Genomic DNA, 20004 nt, shown 5'->3' on the forward strand with positions numbered 1-20004 from the left:
TGGACCCTACTTTCATGCTGAGGACCAAACCCACTGCCATGACAACAGGAGGTTTTTACTTTGTTTGCATGCTGTTGAAGTGTATATCTGTTGTCTGTCCTGCAATACAGTAAGATAAATATTGAAAGATTACATTTTCAGGCATATATTTGTTTTTCCAAATGTATAACTTAATTTAGTGGCATTGACCACAAAACAAATGTATTGCAGGTTTTGCTTTTTGTTAAAGTTTAGGCAACAACAAAAAGCAAAAAACCACTGGTATGGACTCTCATTTGAGACGGGGTTCGACTCCCTGTGGTGGTTTGATCTATTGTTGTGGTGTAGACAGTTAATTAAAGATCCATAAAGATATAACTGCACAGTCCAATAATCCCTAATTGTTGACATGATGTGTTTAACGGCCCGTCTACACTACAGGCATCGAAAAATGCTTTCAACGCTTCGTCCATTCATTTGAATGGGGTGACGTAGAAGATTTTGAATCTTCGCCGAACTGCATTGTGGGGAGCGGAGCATGGCTTTGCAAGCATCGTGAGCATCAAAAGTTGAGCAATGTTCAACTTTTGATGCTCCCGATGCTTTCGAAGCTTTCGAAGCCAATCAAATCCCGTTTTATGCAAATCCCGCCAGTACAAGCGCTAGCCAATCAAACCGCGTGCAAGCTGGGAGAGCCAGACCGCAGGTAATTTCCTCATATTCCAAATGAGAAATTACGGTAGCAAATCACCCGGTTCTTTCCGACCAGAACTATTTACCGGGATACAAACCGGAGGAACCAGACATGGAGGGAGGTGGCAGAGACAGTGGGTGAAACTGGTAGGTTTTCGCTTGTTTGGGGATTTTATATCCAGTTTACTTCGTTTTAACATTGCTATTGCTTTGTATGTCGGGGGCGGGAGATTCATGTGATTGGTTGTTGGTCGCTTTGCTCGCAAAAAATCGCCAAGCTTCAGACACGCCCAGCTTCAAGATTTGTTGATGCCTGTAGTGTAGACGGGCCGTAAGTCCTCTAGGATCAACAAACGACATATCGCTACCTGGTTGATGCAGGAAAAATGGTACCAACACAACATGCGCACATGCCTAAGATTTCCTGGTCAGAAACAAAGGAACGCAAAGTCAGGTAAACAATTTAGAGGGATGACAAATGGCTCATTTCGGAGGACCAGCAACCCTCCCCGACAGGCGCACATGTGCGACCGCAGTTTTAATTATTATTGTTGTTGTTGCTATAATGCAGGGGTATTCAATTGCATTTCAAAGAGAAAATGTAAGGTGAGAAAATGTCATAAAATGCTCTGTTTTCACTACCTTCATATTTTTTTATTGGCTGAGTGTCACCTCCTTAAAACATTAAACAATAGCATTTTTAAACCTCTTTATCTTTATGTTTTAAACATGTTGAGGTTAAGGATGGCAGCTTCCTCATACGTTGCACTCGGAGAGAAATAGTTGAGACGGAGATGTCTTTAGCAGCAGGGAGGAGTAACGTTTCACCAATGTTGTGAGGTTTACCTGCCTTAGCTATCCGTAACGCCACTCGGTATGATGCTTCGGTTGCCTTTGTATTCACAGTGCTAAATGTGTCAATGACATTTTTCTGTGACTGCAATTCCTTGAACTTCCGGTCAAAAAACTCCTGTGGCTTGGTCACCAAACATGGGTGTTTCGTCTCAATATGACGCCGGAGTTTACATGGTCTCATACTGTCATTAGCTAGCACCTCGTTGCAGATAACACACTGTGGCAGTGGAGTATCATCAGGACCGGTCCATGAAAATCCTAGCTTCAAATAATCATTGTCATACTTCCTCCGTTTTCTGACAGACGCTGTCTCCTCTCTCACTTTAGGTAACTTCACTAAAAATCTATCCATATTTTGCCGCTCGCATAAAGTTAGCTGAAGTTAACTTGCTAGATTTCACTGTTTCTCTTTATTTTTTTCTGGCGGCTGCACCTCCCTTGAAGCTCTCTGGTGCCCCCCAGGGGAGGCACGCCTCACACTTTGGGAACCCCTGATTTAAATGATAAAAATTGTCGATCTTCTCTCGGATAAATCTTTTTTTTTTGGGCCCCCTCGGCTCGAGTTGAGGGCGCTCCGAGCTGAAAAAGGGCATCCAATGACGGCAAGACGGCCCCCTGTCGGAAACACTGGCTCAGTCTCTCTCTCTCTTTCTCAGTCTCTCTCTTTCTCTGTCTCTCCCTCTTTCTGACTCACTCTCTCTCTCACACAATGTGAAGATGTCCTGTTCTAACCTATCTCTTTCCTTCCTTCTGTACTCTTCCAGCAGCTCTGGGTTGCTGTACACTTTCTCTCTGTGCTTCACCACCCTCACCTTCCAAGCTGCCCTTTTCCTTTCCACCTTTTCTGAACTTAATTTCAAGAGGGATTCAGTATTCATTAGTGGTGCACGATAATTATCGGTCCGATATTAGGAATTATGACGATAAACCCGATACAAGTATTAATAGCCCCGATAATATACAATATATTTTTGGGGTAAAAAAAAAGAAAAAATACTGCGGTGTGGGTGGATTGGGATGAGGGGCGCTTGTTTTTCACTCGGCTCCTCCCGTTTTGCCAGTACTGTGGTATTAGTGGTTTAGGAAGAGGGGAGTTTTTCACAAATCCAGCGCTCCCTAACTCATGCCTGGCTGTAACGTAAATGGTGTGCGGCCGTGAAGCCAGGACAGTAAACAAACATGTCGTCGGTAGTATGGGACTATTTCAAAGTTTCAGAGTTAGATAGTTCGCTTGCTATCTGTATTAACAAATGCAATGCAGAAGTTCCACGAGGAGGGAAAAAGGCAACGAGGTATAATACTTCAAACCTGATTAGTCACCTGAAACATCGCCATCGCTACGATGGTGTGTTAAAAGCGTACGAAGACGCCTGCGCTGCTAAACTAGCGGTGAATCCAAAGCCAGCTGCAAAGGCACCGGGGCTTTTACCTATCGACGAGGCTTTTGAAAAAGGCACTTTATTTGGGAAAATAAATATGGTCACTTTGAAGAGTCAAAACTGTTCTTGGCTTTGTTTTGTTCATAGTAGTACTGCTCATGTCATTTGCTCACTACTAGTCTTTTTTTTTACCACCAGGTGTGCAAAAACTACAGGCACATTTAATATATATATATATATATATTATATTATCGGTTATCGGTATTGGTCTTGAGAAGCAGGAAGTTATCGGTATCGGTTTCAAAAAAACAATATCGTGCATCCCTAGTATTCATTAAATAAATTAGATTCAAATAATATATATAAATTGTTTCTTTATAGTTAAAGCTCACCATACATAGCTGCACACATTTCTTTCATTACCGCAACAATTTTGTTCATTACCGTAACAGCCTCCTATATGACATGGTAATGAATGCAGAGCATTACGGTAATGAATGACCATAACACTAGCTAGCATAATAGTTAGCATAGCCATGATGCTACAAAAGAAATACTTGCACTATCATTCTGGCTCTATAAAAGCTACTTTTCTATTGATTTTGGAATCAATAACTTTAAAAACCATTATATAATACCCCATTACGGTAATGACAGTTAGTAGTTGTTGGAGTGGGAGGGGTCTGAAACCCACCTCCAGCTCCGCGTGTCGTTTGGTGAGCTGGGTCAGATCATAAAGGAAGGAATTCAAAGCACCAGATACAGGGTTAAACAATAATCTGTTTTAATGATAAAAGGTAAGAATACAATACACTTTTTAAAGGGGTAGGCTCACCCCTGCACTGGTCCTAATGCCGGGAGAACATCATCATCTTGACGGCAGGAAGAAAGAGACCGGACTCAACAGGAGATATTGTAAGAACAACGGGAGGAGCTGTGTGGATGGTCCTCCCATACAGGTCATCTATTGGCCCATATACAAACGATGGGCTTTCGTAGCGTATCAGCGCGCGCCAGCCGAGATGATCCGGAAACAGTCTCTTAGTTTGAAGCAAAACAAACACATCTGGTGTTCGCTGTCTCGTATTACTGCAGCTTTCACACTGAAGATTATTATCATCTGATATTTAAGAAGTGGGTTACATTTGAAATGGCAGAAAGTCTTGTTGCAATTTCGAGATATTAAAAGAGGCCCCTTGAGTTTCTCTGTTAATTATCAATAGTCTGTGCGAATGAACAAGGGAACTACAAGGGACATTTTCCCCAGATATAATGGTTACATTCTTCCTAAGTTAATAATGCGCATCCTGCAGGCCTTGAGAATTGAGTCACACAGTTAACAAGACAATAGTCAGTCTGAATTGTCAATGAATGCATTCATTCCAGTAAACGCGGACTTCGAGGTGAAAGGAAGTTCACAGAAGCCCTTAAGCTAAAATGAACAATCAACTTCTGTTAATGATAAATATGTGTGTGTGTTAAAGATATGCAAGATAAGGCTACTTGAGCAGATATGGGATTACTGCTCAAAACAATACCTGTGTTTGTGTTTTATATTGATTTCTCTGTTTTATTCTTTCATAAATGTGAGGACTAAACTTGCTCCAAACATTCTGGGGAGCCATGGAGTAAACAGGGTTTTATTGCTCTGTGGGGGAGGTGTAGGTATGCAGGACAGGGGGCTAGGTGGATGAGAGTATATTCTGCTTAAGATCTCTGGCATGTCATGTTTCAGGGAAGTCTACATATCTTGAATAGTATATGTGTGTGTTTAATTACTTTGTATTAATAATAAGCAGTCTGTGTAACCAGAAGTTGGAGATATGAGAGATGAAATCTTTGTGTTATCTTTGTGAGCAAGGGAATATCCTTTAGACACAACTGAGGTCTCTGGAATGGGGGGAGCTGTGTGTGTGGAGGCTGCAGAAATATGAGACAGCGAATGCCAGATGTGTTTGTTTTGCTTCAAACTGAGACTGTTTGCGGGTCCTCTGCTGGCACACGCTGATTCGCTGTGACACAGCATCTTTTGCATCTCCCAATGAGATGACCTGAAAAGATGACCAGCTGAACCAACCCCTCCTGTTTTATTCTTGTATGTAAGCCTGTTCGGCCTTGTGTCCGGTCTCTTTCCTGCTGCCGTCAAGATGATAAGTTCTCCCGATATTAGGACCAGAGCAGGGGGAGGCCTGACCCCTTTGAGAAGTGTATTGTATTATTACAGTTTATTATTAAAACAGATTATTGTTTAACCCTCGTCCTGGTTGTTTTGAGTTTTCCTTCTTTTAAAGCAAACTCATATAGGATCGGCGCGGAGCAGAGATATCTACTCCAACAACACACACACATTCTTCAGAGACTTCCCTCTCTGCTCCCCTCCCCCATCATTTCTATTATTTGCATGTCTCCTGTCATGCAAACCTGCTCCTTATTTCACACAGAGTAATTTAAGCACATTTAAGCCAACTACTTCACAATGTTGTGGCAATTTAGTACTCACAACCTGAAAGAATAAAACAGAAATAAATCAATAAAACACAAACACCGGTATTGTTCAGCATAATGAATATACATCTTATCCTGCAGTCCCTCATGAATGTCACATGTCTTTCTTTATGAAAGCCATATTTGTAAATGCATTAACTGCATTATATCTGGGGGAAATGTCCCTTGGAGTTCCCCTGTTAATTTGCAAAGACCATTGATGATTAACAAATACATTTATGGGCTTCTCCTGACATCTGGAAACTGCAACAAGACTTTCTGCCATTCAAATTTAACACACTTCTTATATATCAGGTGATATAATCTTCATAGTGTACACTGGGGTGTCAGTAAATGGAATCTTTAACATATCTATAGCTTGACATTGAAAGGACATCTTACCTTGTAGCCATCTTGCATCTTCTCTTCCATGCAATGCATCATGGGTAAAAAAAAAACGTAATTTAAACAAACAGGAATTGTAATGGGGCCAAATAGGCAGTGCATCGGTAATGAACTTCACATGCTCCGGACACACATATTAATCCAAAAATACTTTAATTCATAAATCTTAGACCCAAAATAATTATACTACCAGTAAGAGTGTACCATTTCAACAATTTTTTGTATTTATGTATGTATTAAATTGTGCAGATTTATTGTGATATTTTGGGGTTAAATGTAACAAAATAAACTCTGGACGCATTACGGTAATGAATTTCTACATGGAAAAATGGTGAAAAAAATTTGAATTACTACCTTAACTACAAAAATAGCAATAGTACCACATACAATACACAATGCAGTTTGATATAGAATTGATTATTTTGATTATTTTTGTAATTTTGTCTGTCAATTCCTCACAGACATGACCAAAGGTGGTTTCTTGAGAATCACCATGCTGATGAGTCATTAATGTTGGTCTCGGCAAACAATATTAGGAATCCTCTATTCAAACTACATACTATGCAGTGTCCATAAACATGAAAATAACAAAAAAGTTCATGCAGAACTCAGAGAGTCCCAACAATAAAAAGCACTCTAACCCTGCGCGTTATGAGTGCGCCACGGACCGACACAGCACCTGTGGAGAATCATAAATTAAATCAGTGTGTTAAAAATCACGTCAATTACATTACATGACATTGCATTTACCTGACGCTTTTATCCAAAGCGACTTACAATAAGTGAAAATGTCTATATTGTGAGGCTAAATATTATATTGTACAGCATAATGTTGCATGGCAAATATCACGAAACACATGGCCTGATTTGCATATTGGAACTTAATGTGTGCACTAGAACACACTTATATGTAAAATTAACATTTATCACAACATAATATGGGCTGATAAACTAGGATATCTGATCTCGGTGGGTCTTAATGATGCTTAATACAGACCTCAGTCAGTATACTATTTTTAAGCAAATGCCTAATGTAGCTCAGCGTAAGTTCAATCAGGAAGACAATATCATCGGGTGTCACACGTTATCTCAATAAGCGATCAGGGGCGTCGCGCCCCGGCTAGCCAATCATCGCACCTGCTAACCCGTTAAATCTGCTCTCCCCTCCCTGTCAGTTGTCATTTCAGGCGTCAACGCACAAGCAGCAGCAGGGCTTCGTTCCAGCCGAGGGCTTCGTTCCAGCTCCAGGCATTATTCATCAGCTCCGCAGTCTTGCGGATTAAGCTACAGGCGGCGTTCCCCAGTCGGCTAGCGGGTCCAGCCGGCCGCCCAGCAAACCCGGACGCGGGAGGAAAAGACAAGGAAATCGGGCTCCATGGAAGTTCCTCCGGCTTAATGGGAATGGCTACTTCACGCAAATAATTAACGCACGCCTTCAGTCTCTCGAGAAGGCATCACTGGCATCAGGGCTAATGCTTCGCGCGGAACGGGTCCTCATCGCATGCGGAGTTTTACCCATTCTGGCTTCAACTACAACCCCTCCTGCGAGGCAGAACATAATAGTTTTATCATGCCAAAAAGCTGCTGTGTCGTTTATTGCACCTCAAACATTAAAAATAATCAAGAGTTCAGTGTTTCTGTACTTCCTCTAAGAAGAAAGGACAGTAAAAGAAGAGCTCTGTGGCTTCAGGCTCGATCGCCATTCAAATTACAGCGTTGTTTCCCCCAAAAGTGGGCGGGGCCGTAAAGTCACATAGATGTTACTCTCATCTATGAAAATCGATAGCCTACTGCTATATTTAACCATATATCGAGCCAGATCATCGATTTCTAATGGCTTAATGCATTTGTTTGCCTGTCTGGCCATTGGAATCGAGCTCTTTGAAGATCCAAAAATCTCCGGTTTTCTTACATTTCTGATTGGATTGGCAAAAACTTCAGAATTTTTATTGACCGCCGTTCAACTGACAGCGTTGTTTTCCCCCAAAAGTGGGCGGAGCCGTTATTTTTTCCCGGAAGTGACGCATTTGTTACTCTCATCTATTGAACGAGTAAAATGCTAACTGTGTTCAGAAATAGCATTTATATTGTGTACGAATGCTATGTTCCACTCTTGAAATGGAGACAAATTTGTATTTCTGCTTTTTTGAAAATATTTTATAGAAAAGAAAGGAATATATTAATAGTTTATTTTATTGAAATATGGTGCCCATAAACTACATGTCCCACAATGCATTTCGTTCTGTGACTTGCACACTGAAGCGTCTTAATATCAGCCGTTTCTAGCAGCGGGAACAGTCGTTGCTCAAGGCACTTACAAATGTTGATCTTTGATTTATGAGATTATTGTTATTGTAAGAGAATATTTTAATCTGATCTGTTTATAGAGTTTCTTAGATTCTGTGATACTGCAAACATGTGTTTATGGTATCAGTCAAAAACTCCTCTGTAAGTTGAGGTCACAGGTCAAACGCTTCTCCCATATCCTGTGGGGGAAGGTTTCAGGCTTGTCTGCGTTTCCTTGAGACAAGTAGTTCATTGTCTCCCATCGGCTATTGATTAGGTAAACGCGGGCTTTCTGTGGGCCGGCCTCTCCTCGTGTAGCAGCGATGTTTTGTGGCTTTGGGGCAGAGATTATCTTGGTGGAGCACAGGACAGTGTGAAACTAAGATGATCTCCCGGCCGTATGTAATTAATGTACTGTGATCAATAAAACTCTCAGTGCTTCGGCTAACGACGGTTCCAGACTCCTTCATTCTACCTCAACATTGCAACAACCGAAGTTTATCTTCACAATTTGGCGTCTACGAACAGGATACCGATATTTCTTCAGAAGACTGGTAAGTGCTTTTTTTCAAATCTATTTGAACAACTGCCTTACCAGACTCTGTGATTGACGGTATCAAAATTATCTGTGAAACTGCGCGAGTGCAATTTGTTTTGGTCTCTCCACTCTACATCTGAAGGCTTAATCATAACCTGAGGAATCGGTGTCAAAAGGGGATTTTATCTTGGCCGGTTTTTCCTGTGATTGCTGCTGGGGCAAGTGCCAACAAAAGCAAGCACAGCTCATGTATAAAACAATAAGAATATTTGGGGCTAATAAATAACCTCGGAACATCGACTTTTAACGATTTCCGCTGTGTGTGTTTTCTAGAATTAAATTACTGGACAATCACACACTGCAAATATTCGGAGAGACCTTAAGGAAAGCATCAGCAAGGTGGAACCTCTGTTTCAAAAAGCAATGTGAGGATTTGTAATTGAAACAAATTGCCGAATTCTGGAGATTTCAACGGGTTTAAATCAGACCAATCCGTTTTCGGGTGTCTGCTCAAACCTGCACGAGGGAGGGCGAATTCCCCTCCCCCCTGTGGTGAACGGCACACAAGGAATGTTTAAGAACACAGACTTGTATTTTCTGTTAATCACACCATAAGCTCAAGAACAAAATGTAGCTATTAAATGGGAAGGGTGGTGGCAGAATATTACATTCACACTGTGTTTAATAAACTAACGGATTATTGAATTGGCTGTTGTTTTAAAAAAACAAAACAAAAACAAGTACTGAATTAATTAAAACAATCTCTGCTCTCGGTCGGTTGAGCAGTTTTACCACTACATTTGCATAGTGGTTTTGATTGAGAATAAGGTAGTTTATTGCTCATCAACAGATTACTAGTAAATATGGCTGAGAAGAGCCCATATTAAACAGATATTTCAGTTCTCCCGTTGACGTTTCCGTAATTTCGGACTAAATTAAACTGGATGATTTTTGGCCAGGGCGCTGATTTTGTTGCGAGTACATGTTTGTTTGTCTAATTGCAGTGTTTGTTTTATTGTACTAACCGTTAAACATGGGTAATACTGCCTCCACAAACGATTCAGTTGGTAAGAGGAAAACCATTTCACACACAAAGACACTTAAAAAAAAACCCGATTGCAGAAAACCACTACACGCATTTGTTTTCTCCAAACATGCCGTCTGGAATTGTCGGAAGAACTTTGGATTGGTCTAAAGTTATGCCGTTTACATCGTTACTTTGCGAACACTCACAACAGATTAATCAGAAAGGATTGATTCAATTTGATTGGCCTCTGACAGGTAGTTTTGATATGGCCGTGTTGTGGCAAGCATTTAAACTGGTGGAAGATAATTCAAATTGTTCATGGGATCAGAAATACATGACAGAATGTGTGAAAGCCTGGATGACTATGGCAGAAAAAATAGGTTATGAGGAGCAGAAGAATGCAAAATCTGTTGGCAGCGAGCGAGGCTCCATTGAGCTCAAGGCGCTGATTGATAAAGTTTCTCAATGTGCAAAAAGTTGTCATTTGCTTAGCCTAGAGGCTGCTTTTGATGTAAGATCAGAAAACATGTCCAGATTCAGGGAAAGACACGGTGAGAATGTTCCAGACATTGCAAAATCAATATTTTTTGATTGGATTAAAAGATGTGGTAAAACTCCAACCCCATCTCAGCTCATTTGTATTTTGACAGACGAAGGGCTGTTGGACGGAAAGCAGGCTGTATCTCTCTGTACGAAAATAATTCCTGCGACAGAACTCTCAAATCCCGTTGCGAGAAACTCCGATGATGATCTGTTAATGACAGCTGCAGCTATCATGAATAAAAATGGTTTGAGATATCACACAGAACAATATAGAGAATTAGAATCGGCACACGCCGAGCAGAGTGCAGCAGCGGGGGAGGGGAATGTTTCACATGGCAGTCCGCTATTGACCCCCACTCCTCGCACTCCGCCACTCTTCTTACAAGATTACCCAGGTTCGCCGTACGGCACCAGTTTTCCAAAACATGTCCAGCGTAAAATGTACACGACAATGCAAACATCTCAGGATAATAATTCTGAAGAAAGTGTGACCGCCCCGAAAATTCTGATAGGAGATGTTCCAGTTTGCAAACCCTGGACACCCGCTGAGGTCATTGATGTCACTAACCACGCTCCCAGTCCCACTAAAAGTCCAGATGAGTATCTGTCATGGTTGAGTAATGTTTGTTCAGTTTATAACTGTTTGGTTCATGATGTTAAACAGCTGATAATCTTAACATACAAAGCAGATTGGCCCACGTGCAGAGACGAGTTTAAATTTCCTGAGTGTACGGCCGCAGGGGACTGGCCCACGACACAGACGCGAGACATGTGGATACAAAACGTCGCTGCATTGGCTATCAGAGCATGCGCTAAAACTCACACAGATTTCTCCCAAGTGACGGCATGTGTACAAGACCCAGCAGAAAATGTCCCAGAATTTATCCAGCGTTTCATGACAGTATGGGACAATAATGCGGGAATTAAAAGAGAGGGTAATGATTTGTTTGCCATACAGACCTTGTTACATAATTTAATCCCAGAGACTGCTCAGGCGTACATGATGTCAACTCCGGATTGGCAAATTAAATCTTGGAAAATGACTATCGCCACAATGCGTGCGTTGCATAGGAGCCAAATATTTCTTACTCCCAGAATTTCACAACTGCTTCAACAATTTCCTCAAAACACCCAGGCTTATCAAACTCAGGGACAAAACCACACACAGCAGTATCAAAATCAGGGGAGATCACAGGATTATCATAATAAGAGCAGACAGCAGCAGAACAAAAATCCCAAAAAGTTGATGCCATGTCATGTTTGCGGAGCAACGGATCACTGGGCAGGACAGTGTGGTAAGCGGTGGGGGGTCCAGCAGCATACACAGCCCCCCCTCACCCAGCCCCCCTTTTCCCAGCCCGCACTTCCCCCTAACCTTCCCCAGCAGTCCGGACATCTGGCATTAACGCAGCCTCCACGGTATGACAGACAAACTCAGCAGGAGCAGATCGCTCAACAAAGTGGATTTAATAGAAGATAGTGGTGCCAGGAAGATATAGGATCAGATTCACAGCATTTCCCCATTCAAGCAGCAACAATTCGCCTTTCCAATAACCCACGTGAAGATCCGATTATGCCCGTTGATTTTAGTGGTACGGCTGTAGATATTTTGATTGACAGCGGAGCCACCTTGTCTGCCGTGCGTACTAAGGAGAAAGTGTGTGAAGCAACCAATACATTTGTCACAACCATCGGTGTTGCTGGAATTTCTATGTCCGAACCCATTTCAGAGAGCACTAATGTTTCAATTAATGGATCAAACGTGCAACACTCTTTCATTATTTCAGATGGAAGTCCTATTAATTTAATGGGCAGGGACTTACTATGTAAATTACAGGCAACAATACATTGCACTTCAGACGGATTGTTTTTGACAATTCCTGACAATAAGGTCAATCAGGCAGTCCAATTCATTCAATCATCGCGAGACAACCTTTATTGTTGGTCATTTCCAGATTTCAACATGATTTCTGTTTTCTCCACAACAGGGATTCAGAAGATTGCTAGCATTTCTCCGGTTTGTGCGTCTTTAATGTCTCTTATGCGACCTGTGTTGAATTGTCATTGCATAGCTGCCTTTAATCCGTCAGATGACTACGCGCGATCAGTAAGAGGTTTTTGCAACAAATCAGATCGGTTGATGAGTGAACAATATTTATTCATCGGCCGACAAGGATGTGCATTACCACTAAGGCTGACACAATCACAACACGGCTATCATGTTGAAGAAACCCTCCCCTACATAACGGTGGCTGTTACGCCAGGCAGTAACCCAAAGGAGGTGGGGGCCATGGCAGCCCGCTGCCAGGCCCAGCTGGAAGCCTCACTTTCCCCTCTCTCACACATACACACACACGCACCTAACGTAATTAACTTTGGAGGGGAGCATTTCCTGCTTCGTCTCGCGGAGCCGATTGCTCTTCCCCAAAGCACCTTCCTTCATTTACAACCAAACCCCCCCCACAGAGTATGGCCCCCCCTCAGATTTTTCAGAAGTCCCGGCTACATTATGGGCAAAACACAAAAACCATGTTGGTTTTGTTGCCTCAGCGCCTCCACATCGAGTAACACTTAAAGCCAACGCCAGATTGCCAGCTATCAGACAGTACAATTTGCCCCATAGAGCCATTTTGGGGATTGAAGGAGTAATCCAATCTTTGCTTGATCAGGGCGTGTTAATTTACACAACTAGTCCCTGTAATACTCCAATTCTACCCATACCTAAACACAATCGCCCTGATGAGTGGCGCTTTATCCAAGATTTGCAAGCTATTAATGCTATTGTCATTCCGACAGCTCCAATTGTGCCGGACACCAATTCGATTTTAGCTTCTCTGCCCCCGGACTCTAAGTACTACACAGTGATTGATTTATGTTCAGCATTTTTCTCTGTTCCTCTGCATCCAGACAGCCAGTATCTGTTTGCATTTACTTTTAAAGGTAAACAAATCACATACACGCGCCTCCCACAGGGGTTTGTTGAATCTCCGACAGTGTATGCAGCAGCTGTGAGGAGAGATCTGGACACTTTGGTCCTGACAGGAGGTAGTACCTTGCTTCAGTACGCAGATGACCTGTTGTTAGCTTCTCCCAATAAAGACGCCTGTCACATCGACTCCATTCTGCTCATGAAAAGACTTTCTGAATGCGGACACAGAGCATCCCTGGCCAAGTTGCAATACTGCCAGACTGAGGTCACGTATTTGAGTCACATTCTGAGGGATGGACACCGTCTCCTCTCGCCAGCAAGGATTTGTCTGTTGAACAAAGTACCACCACCTCGCACAAAGAAGGACATGCTTTCCTTCTTGGGCATGGCAAATTATTGCAGACACTGGATTTTTGAGTATGCTGCGATGGATTCTGTCCTGCGTGCTGCCACTCTGCAGGCTGCCCCTAACATTGTTCAATGGTCTGAGGACATGCACACTGCCTTTCAGGACCTAAAGCGAGCCCTCACATCGGCTCCCGCCCTGGGTCTACCTGATTACCATCAGCCGTTTCACCTGCACGTCCATGAGAAGGGGGGCTTTGCAACGGGCATCTTGGTGCAGAAGCATGGCTCTAATTTCCGGCCTGTTGCATACTACTCATCTCGACTCTCCCCTGTGGTGCTTGGTATGCCTTCATGCCTGCGGGCTGTGGCCGCAGTTGCGATAGTTGTAAAACAATCCTCTCCCATTGTACTGGCCAGTGACTGTGTAGTACATGTCCCACATGCAGTTTTGCATATTCTGAACACCTCTGCTACTCAGCATATGACGGCAGCAAGGCGATCTGGTTATGAAGCTGTAATTCTTTCAAGTCCACACATCACTCTTAAACGTCCCCCCCCCCCTAAACCCAGCTACACTGGTGCCAATTCCAGATTTTGAAATAACACATGACTGCGTCACAACGATTGACATGTCTTCCTCCCCCAGAGCTGATATGTTGCAAACTCCTATCCCTAATTCAGATATGATTCTATACACAGACGGGTCTGCGAGCAGGCCGTCTGACACAGTACACTTAGCAGGCTACGCTGTTGTGAATGACTGGGAAGTTTTAGAAAGCCGGGCCTTGCCAAATGGCACGTCAGCTCAGGCTGCAGAGTTGTATGCTCTGCTCAGGGCGTGTATTTTGGCTCAAGGTAGAGTTGCAACCATTTTCACAGACTCCAGGTATGCATTTGGTGTGTGCCATGATTTTGGTGTCTTGTGGAAAATGCGCGGTTTCTTAACATCGGCTGGTAAGCCTATTTAACATCATGCGTTAGTAGCTGAGCTATTAGACGCTATCCTGCTCCCTGCACAGCTAGCAGTAGTTAAATGTGCTGCTCACACAAATTCTAATGATCCTATTTCGCGTGGAAATGCGTTAGCCGACACCGCGGCTAAACAAGCAGCAGTTTCCTCCTCTTCTATGGTGCTCCAATGCCCCTCGACACAACCCGCAGAAACCATTTGTTTGCCTTTCTTTAATGATGTTGCGGACATGCAAGCCCGCGCTGATGTTAAGGAGAAAGATTTATGGCTAAGACGAGGTTGTACACTTGACGCTGAGTCCAGCTTGTGGCTCCACCCAGACGGCCGGATGGTCTGTCCCCGTTCATTCCTCCATATTTTGGCACATGTTGCACATGGCAATCATGTAGGAAAAGGAGGGATGAATGGGATTATAAAGTCACAATGGTTTGCTCCAGGCATTACACTAGCTACACAGACCCTTGTAGATAGATGCATGATATGCCAGCAGACAAGAAGAAGAAAAGGTCCAGTTCAGCATGAACATTTACCGCCCCCCTCGGGGCCCTTTGTAAATATGCAAATTGACTTTTCGCACATGCCACCATGCCAAGGATTCAAATATCTTTTGGTAATAGTTTGCCAGTTCTCCAAATGGGTAGAGGCCTAACCTACCAGAAAATAAGACGCCAGAACAGTTGTAAAGTGTCTTCTCAAAGATGTTGTCCCTAGATTTGGTGTTCCAGCAGGGATTAACAGTGACAGAGGTCCAGCATTCATTTCTAAGATAACCCAGAGTCTAGCTACAGTGTTAGGGTTCAAATGGCAATTGCATGTTCCCTATCATCCACAGAGCTCAGGCCAGGTTGAGAGAATGAACTTGACTATAAGGAAAAACTCACTAAAACAATGTTGACCACAGGACTAAAATGGGTAGACGCGCTGCCGCTAGTTCTGTGCTCAATCAGAAACTCACCAAATGCAACGACAGGGCTAAGCCCACACGAAGTATTGATGGGAAGGCCAATGTTCACAGGATCTAGTCCTCCAGTAATGCCCCACAGACTCACTCTTTTGTGGACAGAGGATTACATGACTAACTATGTCAAATATCTAACTGACATGTTGAGAAAGTTTCACAGGCAGGTGGCTGACAGGCTCCCCCAGCCTGGTGAGGAGTCCACCCACCCTTTTCAGATTGGTGATAATGTACTAATCAAATCGCTTGAAACAGATTATTTGTCTCCGGAAAGGTCCTTTCCAGGTATTAATAGTGACCAGAACAGCCCTGAGAGTACAAGGTAGAGCGGAGTAGATTCACGCTTCAAGATGTCGTCTCTCTCCTCTACCGGATGCTGGCGTGTGAAGGCAGTCATCATCATCGTCATTCTGGGTTTACTGTACCTGGCCAAGAACGCCCTGCTAGATGAAGCTGTGAAAATCCCAACGACAGGTGGCGAGGGACCTCGCCCATCTGAGGGAGAAAATAAGGTGCTCTTATCTAAGAGCGCAGACGACTTGACCACTCAGGGTCCAGACCCTGAGGGCAAAACAACACCAACGGGCAAAGAAGTGCCTAGCGACAAGGACAGGTTGTATCCAAACACCACACAGACACTCAGTATGGTGCAAGAGACACAAAGAGAGAGAAAAGGAGGGAGAATAAGGAGGATTGTCTCCCTCCCTGATCATAAGTCAGAGACTATTGCCTTTAACAGCCCAAGTTCAATATGTGACTCATCTAACTGTATTAGTGTGTTTCCTGTGTCCTCAGTTTACCCAACATGGGAGATATATCCAAAAAGCCAGTACTCTTGGTTCAGGTTCGCACCAGAGGGGGTAAGGATGGCTCTTAACACCATCGAAGAAATGCCCCCAGAACTGTGGTGTAGCACGGTAGAACAGTTCGAGACACTGATAAGGAATGAGGTAAAATGTACAGTGCGGAAGCCAGATTACCGCGTTCCCAATCTAGGTGATACTGCATGCACATTTACTGGACCAAATAGCAAAACAAATGTTCCATCTACTCCACTTAAACAATCAGGAGGCGAGGTAGATTCTTCAAAAAAGGCCTTAATTACTCCTTTTAAACAAACTAAAACTAATTCTGCAGTAAGTTTAATGTTAGACTACGCACATGAACGTAATGTTAGCAACTGTTGGTTATGCCAAAATATGCCAGAATCAATGCTTTCTCCTATGTTTAGCCCAATTCCTTTCACAAAAGCTGATTACGGTTTAGTAAACTGGAATGACATAGCATCCAGAATTAGCGATGAGGCTGGGGATTGTTACACTCCTTCCTACCCCATAGACTCTGAAAAACCTTTACAGTACAAGGGCTTAGTCTCTCTCATTGTTGATACAGTAAATAAAGATTACCTGCCTGACGGTTTCAAACGTTTGATGTTTTTAAAACTAATATATATGAAGAAATACGTTAACCTAGCTTTTGAATATAGATTCCAGTTAGCTCTAGCTCAGACTAATTGTTCAGCTAACTTTACAAGTCCAACATGTACAATGCAACCACACACACCCGCTTTGTTAGTTGAAGCTTTGGTAACAGTTGTGCCCTGGTTTGGCTCTAGAACAGTGGACTCCGTTGAGGTTAAAATACATGACTGTACGCAGCCAATACCCTTAGGCAAGCCCCCTACACGTGACTGCTCAGTATATGTTCCCCCAATTGTTGTGCATGAATGGAAGAATGTGTCCATCTGTTTCCAGAATGCAGTAGGATCTCACACCTCTCCTGATGTGGGACACAGCGACTGTAATACCATAGTGAGAGTAAATTTGGCCAGAATTCCCCTCCCACAGAGAGTTTACTTAGTTTGTGGGGACCGGGCCTATGGCTGTGTGCCATATGATGTTTTTTATGGTACCTGTTATCTAGCCTACCTAATCCCTTTAATCCGTAAAGTAGAGGCTACTGAGATTGCAGCAATACTTCCCTCTCTACACAGGAACAGCAGGTCTATTACACAAGGACAACAGATAGCTAGCCTATTCTTGCCTTGGTACGGTATTTATGTTACTCAGCAGGAAATTGTCGCATTGTCTAAAGTTGTAGAACATCATCTAAATGTATCCAACACAGCGATGTTAGCTGAACACAAATAATTGCAGGAAGTTAGGATAGTAGCACTACAGAATCGTATGGCGCTTGACCTCCTCTTAGCGGCCCAAGGAGGAACATGCAAGGTGATAGGAAGTGAATGCTGTTCTTTCATATCTGATGCCACACCTGAAGTTATGGACATGGCTCATGATACTGCCAGGGGAATAAAAGAATTGCATGAAACTCATGGGTTTACATTTGGGGAATTAAGTGGAACTTTTGGATCTTGGGGAGCGGGGCTGGTTACATTTGTTGTTACTGTTTCAGTGTTTATCTTGGTTGTGCTGATCCTAGTGATCTGTTTGATCACTGTGGTTAAATTAGCCATACGAAGGGTTGCCAAGACCGCCCTCCAGGCCCCACAGAGGATAGTTGGGCATTCGACTGTAAAGGACACAATATTAATGTACAATGCCGAGCTTCCGGACCCCTGGGTCTCCATCGTGATCTCCGACCCGTGGGTACCTCCATTCAGCGATTGAAATGTTGATTAAAGTTGATATTCTGAATAAAGAACAGATGTTTTGATAATTGATTACAGTTGATACACTGGATTAAAGGACAAATGTCTGAATTTTTCCTTTTCAGGTTGTTATACAAATAAAATGTCTGATTTTCCTTTTCAGATTTTGAACAAATGTATTTGAATGAAATAAATGTATTACTAAGTGCCTTACTCTTGAATAAAGCGTAATGAAGTAAACGTAAAGTAATGTTAAAGATTGAGGACACTGTAACTTTACAGATTACAGATTGATCGATTCATCACTGTGAATGTATACCTTAAACTAGGAACCTTAGCTGGATCTCTCATGATTCTGATTTATACCTCAATTGGATTTCTCATAATCCTAAATTATACCTCAATTGATTTCTTATAATCCTAAATTATAATTGTGTTTTTAATAAGTAATTGCCTTAAAGTAAATATTAGAGATGTAAGCTGATTTAGAATTTGTGTTTGATGAATGAGATTAACTGAGTGATAAATGATAAAAGATCTTATTTTTTAAACATATATTTTGCTATAATATTTTGTATCCCATGTGTTTATTATTGTGCCTTTTGACAAAAGATGCCAAGCACTGAAGAGAGATTATTTTTTATTATGATTGACTGTGTTCAATCATGGTGATTGAAGTGTTTTTCAATCTTGTTCTATTTTTTAATGTAATGAATGTATCTGAGCCCACCCAACTCTGAAGACGCCTATTGATTTTAAGTATTGACTGAAATATTCTTAGACTAATGTTAATTGGTTATCAATAGATTGATAAAAAGAGTGAATCTGTAAGAGAATATTTTAATCTGATCTGTTTATAGAGTTTCTTAGATTCTGTGATACTGCAAACATGTGTTTATGGTATCAGTCAAAAACTCCTCTGTAAGTTGAGGTCACAGGTCAAACGCTTCTCCCATATCCTGTGGGGGAAGGTTTCAGGCTTGTCTGCGTTTCCTTGAGACAAGTAGTTCATTGTCTCCCATCGGCTATTGATTAGGTAAACGCGGGCTTTCTGTGGGCCGGCCTCTCCTCGTGTAGCAGCGATGTTTTGTGGCTTTGGGGCAGAGATTATCTTGGTGGAGCACAGGACAGTGTGAAACTAAGATGATCTCCTGGCCGTATGTAATTAATGTACTGTGATCAATAAAACTCTCAGTGCTTCGGCTAACGACGGTTCCAGACTCCTTCATTCTACCTCAACATTGCAACAACAGAAGTTTATCTTCACAGTTATTTAATCTAATAAATGAATGGGATGTATGTAATTATAACACAGGGAAAGGTTACTGTTCACCCGCAAGAATAAATAAGATGTGCAATGGTTGTAATTGTTAGATATTTACATTATAATAAAATAAATAATATTTATACATTTTTTCCTAAACTTCTGCTTTCAGAGGTAGTCAAGTTATTACTAAAAACCAATAATAATCCACTGAATAGTCTATGGAAAATAAGTGCAAGCAAATAATCAACAATTACAACCATTGTACAATTTCTTTAAAGTTTGGTATAACATTTTTTTTTTCATTGATATATTTGGCATGCACGTAGACACAAAAATGCTCTATGTGGATGCACACTAACCTTTCCCTGTTATTATTACATGCATCCCATGAATGTATTAGATTGAATATGCCTCATCATATGTATTTAAATGAAGCACTGTTTAAGTCTTTATCATATGAATTCAGGGATAATATTGTAATTGTGAAAGCCAAGGCTTGTAGTTTATGGGCAACGTAACTATTGTAATTGTGTGCATCTTATTCTTTGTCATGTTCTCAGTTATGGAAGCAAACAAGAGACAGAAGTATTTGAATTTTATTAGACACCGAATTTATAGCATTGAAAATAATTACTTTGAAAATCATGAATCTGAATTGTTTTTGCTCCGAATTTATCTATGTGAAATAAAATTGTAAAAATTCAAGTTAAAAAAATTCGAATGTTCAAATTC

The sequence above is a fragment of the Gymnodraco acuticeps genome, unplaced genomic scaffold, assembly GCF_902827175.1.
Source record: "Gymnodraco acuticeps unplaced genomic scaffold, fGymAcu1.1, whole genome shotgun sequence".
NCBI lineage: Eukaryota > Metazoa > Chordata > Actinopteri > Perciformes > Bathydraconidae > Gymnodraco > Gymnodraco acuticeps.